General features: G+C 45.2%; 1 long non-coding RNA gene across 1 annotated transcript; it reads right to left on the reverse strand.

Annotated features, from left to right (window-relative positions):
• Positions 1 to 7,782: 7,782 nt before the first annotated feature.
• LOC144586640 (uncharacterized) lies at positions 7,783 to 10,379 on the reverse strand. Its single transcript, XR_013541568.1, has 2 exons — positions 9,808 to 10,379; positions 7,783 to 9,709 (listed from the first exon to the last, which is right to left on the reverse strand). It is a non-coding gene; the product is annotated as an uncharacterized LOC144586640 (long non-coding RNA).
• Between the last annotated feature and the right edge of the window lie 411 nt (positions 10,380 to 10,790).

Here is a 10,790-nt window from a genome sequence, read left to right on the forward strand (position 1 = left end):
CTCCCCACCTCCCCCAAGTGTGTACAAACATATGTCTCCTGACTCTGGGCAAAACCAGTTCGTGCAATCCAGCAGATGGCCAAAGGGATGCTCCCAGCAGAGGGAAAGCTGCCTGAAGGGCTTGTCCAGTCCTTTGGCCACCTGCTGGGACAGCCAATATCTAGGCTAATTAATGCCAGCTACACAGTTAATAGGTTCAGAAAATATAGATGCCTGCATTTCTGAATCTGTACCTTTAATAAGCCCATGAAGGCTCAGAGCAGAACCATGATGCAGCTGTAATTTTTTTTTGCCATGAAGTACAACTTATTTTGTGTGAGGCATGTCCTGTGTAGTCATGAAGTTTGCAAGATGTTCATTTTCTTTCCTAAGAAAGTTCAAATTGTGTGCCATAAAAAGCTGAGCTGTGTGATCTGTTTACATTTAGATGTAAGGAATCCCTTGAGGGCATTCTGTTAGGTCCCTATATGCATATGTGGTGGACATGTGAAATAAGAAAGAAAGAATGAGCACAGGCTTTTAAGCAAATGATTAAAATTATTGTATACAATATTCAGATACCACCAATTATTGCCCTCCTAAATGTAATTAAGAATGACCATCTAAAAAAGATCTGAGTTAGTTGTTATTATGGTTACAGTAGCAAGACTAATATTTGCAAAGAATTGGAAAAGTGACATATTAATCTTCAAGATTGGTACAAAGAAATGTGGAGCTTAGCAATTAATAGTAAGTTAACGTGAAGTGAAAATAAGAAGAGGAATGGTAAAGTCTAATGATTTCAAAGATGTATGCAATGTATACTTGGAGCATGCCTTTTCGAAGGGGAAAAGCTATATTCCAGCAAAAGAATCAATTTATTTTTGGAAAGGTATGGGGTGAAAAGGGACATAAATTGATATTACCAGTCACCTAGTCCCAAGGGTGAAGGCGGCATGGGTAGGGAAAGTTCAATGTGCACTGTGTGTAGTCATGATTGAATTTGTATTATAGTATTAATTAAGTTAAAAATAAAAGAGGACATTCTGTTAGGCGAAGGAGTCTCACCCTTTGAACCCCAGGCTGGGTGAGACCTGGAAGGTGAAAGAATTAGCACTATGGGCAAACTTCTAACCTAGATGTGCAGCCTGCCTCCTTACCCAAGACGGAATTCTTTCCTGATTGTGCACTTTGTTCTTAGCCAGACAGGGCAGACCACCTAGAATAATAATCTTAGCAAATGTAGCCAAGCCACCTTCTGCAGATAACCAAACCACTTTTCCCCCCAAGGATCACACTTGGTAAAAATATAAAAAGGTTTAGAAAAATTATATTTTAAAAAAAAGAATTCAAAAAGGTAGTTGTGCAGTTCGAAAACCACGCAAAAGCAATAAGCAATGCATGTTCAGATGTGTGAGCTCTATAAAAGCTTTCCCCTTAAAATAATAAAAACTAACTACTTCTGACTAAAAAACTATATACCAGCTAACTTATCATGATTAAGCTTCTACCGCATCTCTACCCCTAATCAGACAGATGAATAGCTAGCTGGACAGCTCCTAACTAGCTTTTTGCTGAATCTTAAATCCCCCAACATGATGTTATTCAATCGGGTGCAAGTCCTTTGTCCAGTAACTTCACCCTCAAAATGTAACTTCTCTCAGTCCCTCCTTACAGTTCTCATCTGTGTTAACAAGCAATTAGGAATGGAATATAATGTCTCTGGCTCACTTTAGGATGCTGTTGGTGCAGCCTAGAACAGAGCAAAACAAATCTTATTCATGCAGATAAGCACCAGTTGGAGCAGCCTGGAGAAATACAACATAACCCATCTGATTTCCTCACAGATGTCAAGCGAGTATTCGTTTATATCTCTTTTCTGAATGTAACCTTTCAAGGGGTGATATAGAGATCCAGAAGCTAAGATAAGACGCCGAACTTTCCAGACCCTTGCTGGAGCACTCTGAATACAGTATTTTATTCAATATTGCCTATACATTCGTAAACATTGTTTTGCAGCAATAAAGGCTAGAAGCGTATTTTTAAAAAGAGAAAGGAAAATGAAAGCTGAGATTCTCAGGCTTTTGAATTCTCCATCTGATATTAAATTCTGTGCTTAGAGTTGCATAAGGTACATGGTCTTGACCAGGAACCTTCCTCCGTGATTTCACTGCGTTTTCAGCCTAGGTTACTGCAGAAGCCCATTGCGAAGAGAAGGAAGTTAGACGTGGTAAAACAGTTGGCAAACTGATGGGTGCTACACAGATATCCTTGCTTCTTCTCAAAATTATTATAAAAATCAAAGCCAAATTTTGATTAAGCTTAAGCTTTCTCTCTTCTGGGAGAGGAGAGAAAGAAGACATCTCTCCATGTGGCTTTGATATTATACATGAAAAGAAGGAAGGAGTTCCACACTTATTTATCACATTTGTATCCTGCTTTTCCTAAGAAAGCACAATTCCTCAGGAAAGCAATTAAGGATTCCCCATCCACCCACATTTCACCCTCACAATAAACTTGTGACGTAGGTGGAGAAGTTCAAGATCAACCAGTGAGGACTGCGGCTGAGTAGAGACTTGAGCCTGAGTCTCTCTAGTATTAATCAAGTGTGTACTAACTTGAATTTTGCTGCCTGCAAACTACTGTGGCTTTTAGCAACTAATGGAGCTTCGCAAGCACAGTTGACTCGTAGTTCTCCAGACAAGGCAGGGAAATTTGCGGTCTGCCTGATGTTGGGGCGGCAACTCCCACAAGCCTTACCCAGCCATGGGCAGTGGTTCATGGTGATGGGGCACTGCAGTCAGGAACATCTGGAGGGCCACAGATTCTCCACCCCCTTGCTAAAGGCACTGGAAGCCGATATCCCACTGACTAGCCAATCAAAGCTTGGGGGGAAAAAAACACTTCCCCAGCTTTCCCAGCTAGCATGTGCGAGGGCTCCAAAAAAGTGCAGTGTTCAAGCTGTGAAGCCAGTGGACAACAAGGCTGCAACTCTAATGCTGAAACATTCATTTTCCGGGCAGACAGTTTATTTTTCCCTTTTGCCCAGTCCATTAGTGACTGATATGAATTACTTCTTCAATAATGGAAGAAGAAGAAAAAAAGGCAAAGCACTGTAAAGGATTTTTGCACTAAAAGTATACACAGATTTATTTATAATAGCCCAAGGAGTGCTGGTGGGCCTATGATGACTTGACGCGGACAAGCAGAGAACAAGCCAGACAACCAGACTGGCAAATCCTGCCTACAGACCTCAGTGGCTTTTAGCAACTAATGGAGCTTAGCAAATAAACAAAAGAAAGAAGGAAGAACCTAAGAGACTTGATCTATCATCAGCAGGAAGGACTGGTGCCAGAGCGGCAGCTAAGCAGCCAGAGATTAAAAGAGTAGCAAAAAATCAATTGCTACTCTTGCTATTATTATAGTTCTTATTTCTCAACTGCTTGAGTCAAAAATAATAATGACAGGGCTCCTTCCTCAAATGGTTTATGCAATCAGCTGAGGTGGAAACGCATATCCTCCTGATAGGACGGTTGGTGGGGGCTTCTTTCCAGTGAAGGGGGTTCATGGCCTCATCATGTGACAGCTGGTTCTCTGATCATGGTTTGCCCCTGCGATTGAGGTCAGCGGTGTGTCAGACCAACACTTCAAGGCAGACATCCCCAGGGATCTCTGAAAAGAAGGAGCAGGAAGGCTCCAAAAACAGCAACTGCTTGGCTCACCACATTTTGAAACGAGAGTGAGAGAAAAGAGCGTGAGCATATCTGTCTATCTCCTGCAGGCAACACGTCTGGCCCTCAAGATGTTACTGAACTACAACTACCATCAGCTCTAGGCAGCACAGGTAACTGTGAGGACTGAGGGAGGTTTCAGCCCTGCATCTGTAGTCCCACTGAGCCTCTATTCCTGAGCTAAAGAGCCTCATCTCTTTCAGCACAATTGCTCTTGTTCCTTTGTTTGTTTTTGTGTTAAAATGACAGGGCACCTTTTCTTCAGTGAGATCGAAATGCTGTAGATCACTCTTTTTGCATTATATTCATCCATTTAAGATATTCATCCGCAGAACACTCTTGTGAGGTTCTGTTTTATTCATGTCCGAAGCAATCCACTGATGCTTCCTTACGGAGTGGACGGATCTCCCAAGAGGGTGCTGTCCTTGCCCAGGGGCCCCGTGTTCTTCTTCAGAGAGACTATTTCTTTCTCCCCCACCCCTCTGAAGTCAATCAGGCAAAGAAAGTGGGACTATCCCAAGGCCATTCAATGAGGTTGATGGCCCTGTGGGGATTTGATTTCATCAAGGTTTCCAGAATCCTAGCCCAACTGTCTAACCCCTATGCTAAACTCACCATTGCACCCTGGATGGGGTTGTTTTCTCCATATCAGTACAACTCCTCTATTTTTAAAAATGTTTGTCCTAGGATTGAGGGAGAGGAGAATCCTTCCTCAGCTAGATGTAGCGAATGGCTCCACCACATGAACGGAGCTGGATCTGCTATGATGACAGTAACCACCAGGTGGCACAACAGAAATGGCTGTGTGACAAAATACAGTAATAGGTTGTTTAATCTGAAGAGGGTCTCCCAACGGGACAAGATTCCAGCAGGAGCTAAGTAAGAAGATACTGTAAAAGAATAATCAAGCAAAATGGGGCTACTTGGATGCAAGACAAATGTTCTGGGACTGTAGAGAAATACCGTGTCTACAAAAGAAGATCTATCAAATGGCCAAGATAAAGCCTATTTGAAGTAGCCCACTTCTGGTAGAAAACAGTCTAATCATCTTAATATTTTAATTGGTTTTTCATTTTATCTACATTTCGTATACATCCATAATTTTAAATTATGCAATGCTCTGATACAGATAAAGAAGCCTAATGAAACATAAATGGTCATATTGCAACTACTGTACAGTATTTATCTAGGTTGACAACTTTGCCCAGTGAAACCATGATGTAGCAGTCAGAAGACATGGGAACTGGCCTCAGGATGCCTGGATTCTGTCTCTGTGTGTGTGTGTGGGGGGGTCGATTGGGACTAGGGAACAGGAACAAAGGGAAGCCCAGGTGGGTGTTGGGGGCAACTGGGAAGAGCTGGGCTCAAATTCGTGCCCAGCAAGATGTTTTCCTTTCTCTCTCGGTGTCAGTTCTTCAGCTCTGAAAGGGACATTATGAATGACCCTGGAATGTGAAGATCAGGGAGTCAATTACTGTAAAGCTCCTGGCGCCCCTGAAAGTGCCACTGAGATGATAAATAAAAGGAAACGGCTCCAACACAGAACTGGAACAGCCAGGACAGAAAGAGCTTGGCTACTACTCCTTGTCCTCCACCCTTGCAAGAGAAAGTGGATTAAAATTCAGCCCAATTAGGCAAACAGTGGGAGACTATTATTCCGTATGCAGCATCATTGGTGTCAGCAGTGCTTTACAGAATAACAAACAAGGGTCTCTGCCCTGAAGTACTTACACTCCACATTCTGAGAATGAATGGAAATTGGCGCGGGGGGGGGGGGAGAGACAGACAAATTCAACAGAGGACAAACATGGCTAATAAACTTTTCATTGGAATTATCTTCGATTAGTGGGGAAGGGCTAAAAGGTTAGTCCAAAGGAAAAAAGATAGGCTTTGAAGAGGGATTCCAAACTTAAAGATGGCATTATACAGATCAGGTGCCTATGGCTTTTTTTCTATACAGTGTTGGGCTACAGTTCCGAATGTTGGCTACACTGGCAACAGCGGACAAGAGGTGCCATCCAACAATACCTGGAGGGCCACAGGCTCTCCGCTCTTCCTGTAGATATCCTGGGAAGGATTTCCAGGTGTAAGAGGCATCAGTTAACATGCAGGGGGCTGCTTATTTTTAAGCAAGGAGGAAATCCTCAGACAGCTGAGGACGGCAGAGACAGGAGAAGGAGGACCCTGAGGTAAGAAGCGAGGCCCTGCAGGCCGGGGCCAAGACTGAGGAAGCGCCTAGGCATACGGCCTCTGGTCCAGCATCCTCCGGTGCCCCCAGCAAAGCAGCTCTTTTGTCCATTTGGAAAGCAGAGGCTTGCTGTGGGAGAAGCAGCTGTGCCGAAAGAAGAGGGGGCTCCGGGACCCAGGTCCTTCTTATCCTTCGTGCTGTGCCACTTGCCAGTGAGAGGAGAAAGGCTGGCCTGGCTGGAGCTGCCGCCATCTTAATAGCTGCACCGTGACTCTGGGCCTTAGTCCAGCTCTCTTGGAGTGACGTGTGAGGCACCCAAGGGCACTGTGGGAGCATTAAGATGGAGACCTCTCCAGCCAACATGGTGCTTCTTTTACACACAGGTTGACAAAAAAGGGTGGGGTGGGGGTGGGGGTGGGGAGATGCACACGTCAGCCAGAGTGGTCCCTCCAGGGTTCTTGGGCCTGCCATGAGCCCAGGAGTGACCGATCTGAGGCGAAGCCACAGAAGTCCTGGAATGGGAGACGATTCATATCATGGATTACATAACAGTTTCTCCCTCCCTCCCTCTCTCTCTCTCTCTCTCCCTCTCCCTCGGCACTGGTTTCCACAACATTGCCACACAGTCATGGTCTCATGGTTTGGATGGCTGAATAAAACAAATTAACTTTTGTTAATTAACCCCTACAGGACATTCGGACACAAAATGATGTAAGTAAGGATTTGAAACCTCTGTCCCAAACTCAGCGAACAACCTACCTCTCCCAGTGCTGCTGAGGCTTTGGTATCTCTCTAAGATGGTTTAGGCCGAGCCATGCTAACGAAGTCATTAGGAGGATGCAGAGACTGGCAAGGCAGATATAATGACAAATAAATCATTCCTGCAATAAAAGCCCAGAGAAGGAGGGCGGACCTCCAGTGACGAGCATTTTTCAGCTCAATGGTTCACTGCAATTCACGCTTCGCCCTATTCTGCCGCGGCCACCACCTTGCCGCTCCTGTCTCCCCGCCGCTACTCCCCCTCCCCTGTCTGAGAATCATGCCAGCAATTTACGGGAAAGCCAGGCAACTGAATATATTTGCTGCGGGACTTGAAATGGGCCCAAAGCACAGCTAAGGAAGGTGGGGTGAGAGAAAGAGATGCAGAGCAATTGAAACCTCAGTGAAATGCCAGCTGTATTGAATTTTCAACTTTAATAGATGATCTGCAGTCAGGCCAGACAGAGAAAAAGGTCTTTGCAAAGGGTTCAATGCTGACTCAAGAGCTAGACATACTTTTATATTTTAAAGTGCTGCCTCTTTAGAGAGCGGGAAGTTAAATCTTTGCATATGCCAGCAATACCTAAAACAAAAAAGGCAAGAGAATTCTTAATAATACAGTTTTTTTTGTCTCTTGGACATATGAGCATACTGGCTTCTCAAAATTCCTGGCATTTCCTTGTTGGGAGTGAGAGTTCACCCAATGGAACAGAATCAGGAAGGAACCCCTTCCATCTCTAATTCTTCTCAATCTGTGTGAAGACGAGCCACCAAGATTAAAGGGCCTGGGCAGCCAAACCACTGGCTCCCATCCCTGAAGCCAGTTGCTCTGATCCGAACTGAGACATAAGAGCCAAGGAAGTTTACACGCACATCATTGACTTCCCTCGGAGGTGGTTGACCCAAGCAATTTACTTGGCATTGACTTTTAATGAAAAGGATAATGTTGGTTTGCGGATGATCAGCAGGACTCCCCCAAAACTAGATATGGCTATTTATACATACACGCTTTGCACTGCAAACCCCTACTGTTGCAGACCTTGGCATCCATTTTGATTTGGAAAAGGACAGTGTTGGATTCTTCTGCATGTTTGCTAGAAACTCCATGACCTATCAGTGGTATAGTTTTGGAGAGTGCTTCAGAATACTGTACTGGGTGGATGTTGTGAATATATTGCAGAGATTTTGCAATATGTTTGCAAGGGGGGCTCATATTTTGCAGTTCATAATTAAAAACAACAGAACTAGGCATCCATCATTTAGACTAAATTTCAACAATTCCGAATTCTTCTTGTCCCCGTCTTCTTACTTCAAGCAAAAAGACTGCTGGGTTGCCTTTTCCTAACCCTAACCCCCGCCCAGTCTAAAAGGATAAAGAAGGCTCAAGCCACTGACCTTTATGGCTGAAGCTGACTATACAAAGCACAGCGAGCCCCCCAAAGCCTAAAGCAATGGGTATAAAGCAGGGATCTGCACTAGATTGTTGTATGTTCTATATATCAAGAAATGGGCTTCCACCAGTCTACCTTTAATTTCTTTCTTCATTCACAGCCCTGGCTGCTTAAAAGCCTTTTAACAGGAGTTACTGTTGTGCATCTATTCAGTAATGGCGCAGGAAACCATTGTCTTGTTTAAGCGTAGAAAGATGATGCTGAACCTCCTGATGTGTTCCTGCTCCCTTTCGAATCTGAGTTGCAGCCCTTGAAAAAAGACATTTCAAGGACAGATTCCAAAGGGAGGCTACTGAGCAGGAATGCGACAGGAGATCCAGCATGCTCTCTCTAGGCTCAAACAAAGACAATGGTTTCCTGTGTCATCATATATATTAAATTTAATCATCTGAACCACTGTCACTCAGTCAGACTCCAATCACCATTCTAATGGAATTAATTACTTTCTATTGTCTGTGGAAGATCTAGTTGTAAAAATTTTGGCAAAGAGAACTGTAGGCAACAGCTCAGAACTGTTAGCAATGGTTTTAAACTGCTAATAATTTTATATTTCCCTGAGACATACAGCATTCCGTTTCTCTGAAGAAGTGTGCTTGAACACATAAAACTTTATGAAAAATAACTACAGTAATTGGTCCTATAGGTTCTACAGGACTCCTGGTTTCTCAAGTACAGTACAGATAAGTTATTTGCAAGCAATTCCTTCTTTCAGTGACTTCATGATAAGCAAATTACATAGTTATAACAAACTGACAGATAATTTTTCTCCTTTTTATGGTGCAAATGTGTTTTAATTTAACTCATCTGGAATGTATTCACTGCTTATGTTTTGTACCACATATTAACAGCTTGTCACATTTTAATGTTTTAAAGGTAACTATATCAATTTGTTTTGAACAACAATAAGATTAGTTGTTTAAATGTGTGCCTTACAATGGTAACCAACGACATCTGGGTCTTGGGTCCAGAACCCCAAAGGAAGTGCATGAAGTTGAGAAAGAAAGCATCTTGCCAACATCTGGTGAATCAAAAGAGGTGACACTCAAAGCCACACTCCCAAATTATGGTAGTGGGGTAGGGGCAGAAGTATAAAAGGAAGGAGAGAGAGAAACAGCTGAACTCAGTTACTCCCAGAGTATATTTTATGTGCTGTCAATTCACCTCCAATTTATGGAGACCACATAGGGTTTGTGAAGTATGAGATATATTCAAAGAGTGACTTTATCAGTGCACTCCTAGCAAACGTGGAGCTGGAATTTAAGCCCAGGTCTCCCCAGTTCCAACACTCCGCTGTACCTCACTGGCTCTGCCTAAAAAGTGCAGCCCCCCCCCCCCATGAAGCAGCGGCTGGAATTCCGATTCGAGTTCATGTAAGGTTTGCATAACTCGCTCTGGGTAATGGGGGCAGCTAGGGCAGCGCATCTCGTCCGCGCATCAGGGACACGACCGGGGACGCGACCAAGCCACGCCCTGGCACCTCGTCCCATGAGCCGCCGCCGGAGTTACGCGAAACGGAAGCCAACACCAACAGGACGGCGGCCAGTGGGATTTGCAGAAGCGACCGCTCAAGAAGTCCTCGTGATTTAGAGAGCCTGTATTTGCTGAGAATAAAACTTAGATGTTAGTCCCTTATCAATACCGAAGGTCAGATTTTTAAAATGTATTTTTATTTGATTTGATTTGATTTTGGAGGAGGGACCTGTTGGTGGGGCGAGGCTGCTCCTTCTTCATCCGGAAGCCTGCTCGGCGGGGAGTTTCTCCTCCGGGCCGCGTTCACCTCGAGGATGAGCTCCCGAGCTCCCTACCCGCCGCCGGCCCTGCTGCGCCCTCCGCCTCTGCAGCCAACCCGGCGCCAGTCCCCCCCCCGGCTCCACCGAGGACCCCGGGGCTCGTCCCTCTCGCCAGATCGAGGGCTGCCGGCGGGGCTCGGGCTCCTCCCTCCCGGCCACGCCGGTCGGACGGTTCGCGGTGCCAGCCGAGCCAGCCGCCCTCCTTTGGGGACAAGAGACGTTCCTTTTAACGGGCGGAACCCGAAGGCGGGTCTCTTTCCCGCTGCTCCTCCGCACCTTCTTCTTCTCCTCTTCCTCTTTGGATCCGGACCAAGACATGCAAAAGCTGCCCGGCAAGGCGGGGCTTTGAGCCAGAGTCCTTTCGAAGTCCCGGCTCGGGCGCGGACCTCGCCACGGCCCTATAGAGGGCGCGGTGGCGCGTCTTGCTTGGCGGCCCTGCGGGACTGGGGCGGGCAGAAGAGAGAGCAGCCGGTTGTAGAGGGTGCCGCCATTCATCGGCCGAGGGAGGAAAGCGACAGGTTAGACGTACCGCATCCTCAACCATGGCATGGACCAGGGTAATCTGCAGTGGTAAAAAAATGGGTGACTTGGCATGTTCGTTGTCTTTCCTCTTTCTGTCACGTTCTGGGGCCTCTCCAACTTTACATTGCCCATTTCTTGATAACAATCCATAGTTTTTCATGATCCACACAGTTAAAAACATTGTTGTAGTCTATAAAGCATAGCCTGATCTTCTGAAATTTTTGGCGCCTTGAAGTAGCCCGCAGATATTTGCAATATCTTCTCAAGTACTTTTTTGAATGCAACAAAAATAGTGATTTCTTTCTCTATATAAGGTGCAACACCTTCAGTATCACTTTGCTTGATGGGAAATTAAAGCAATGTCCAGGTA

This window comes from Pogona vitticeps, chromosome 2 (genome assembly GCF_051106095.1).
Source record: "Pogona vitticeps strain Pit_001003342236 chromosome 2, PviZW2.1, whole genome shotgun sequence".
NCBI lineage: Eukaryota > Metazoa > Chordata > Lepidosauria > Squamata > Agamidae > Pogona > Pogona vitticeps.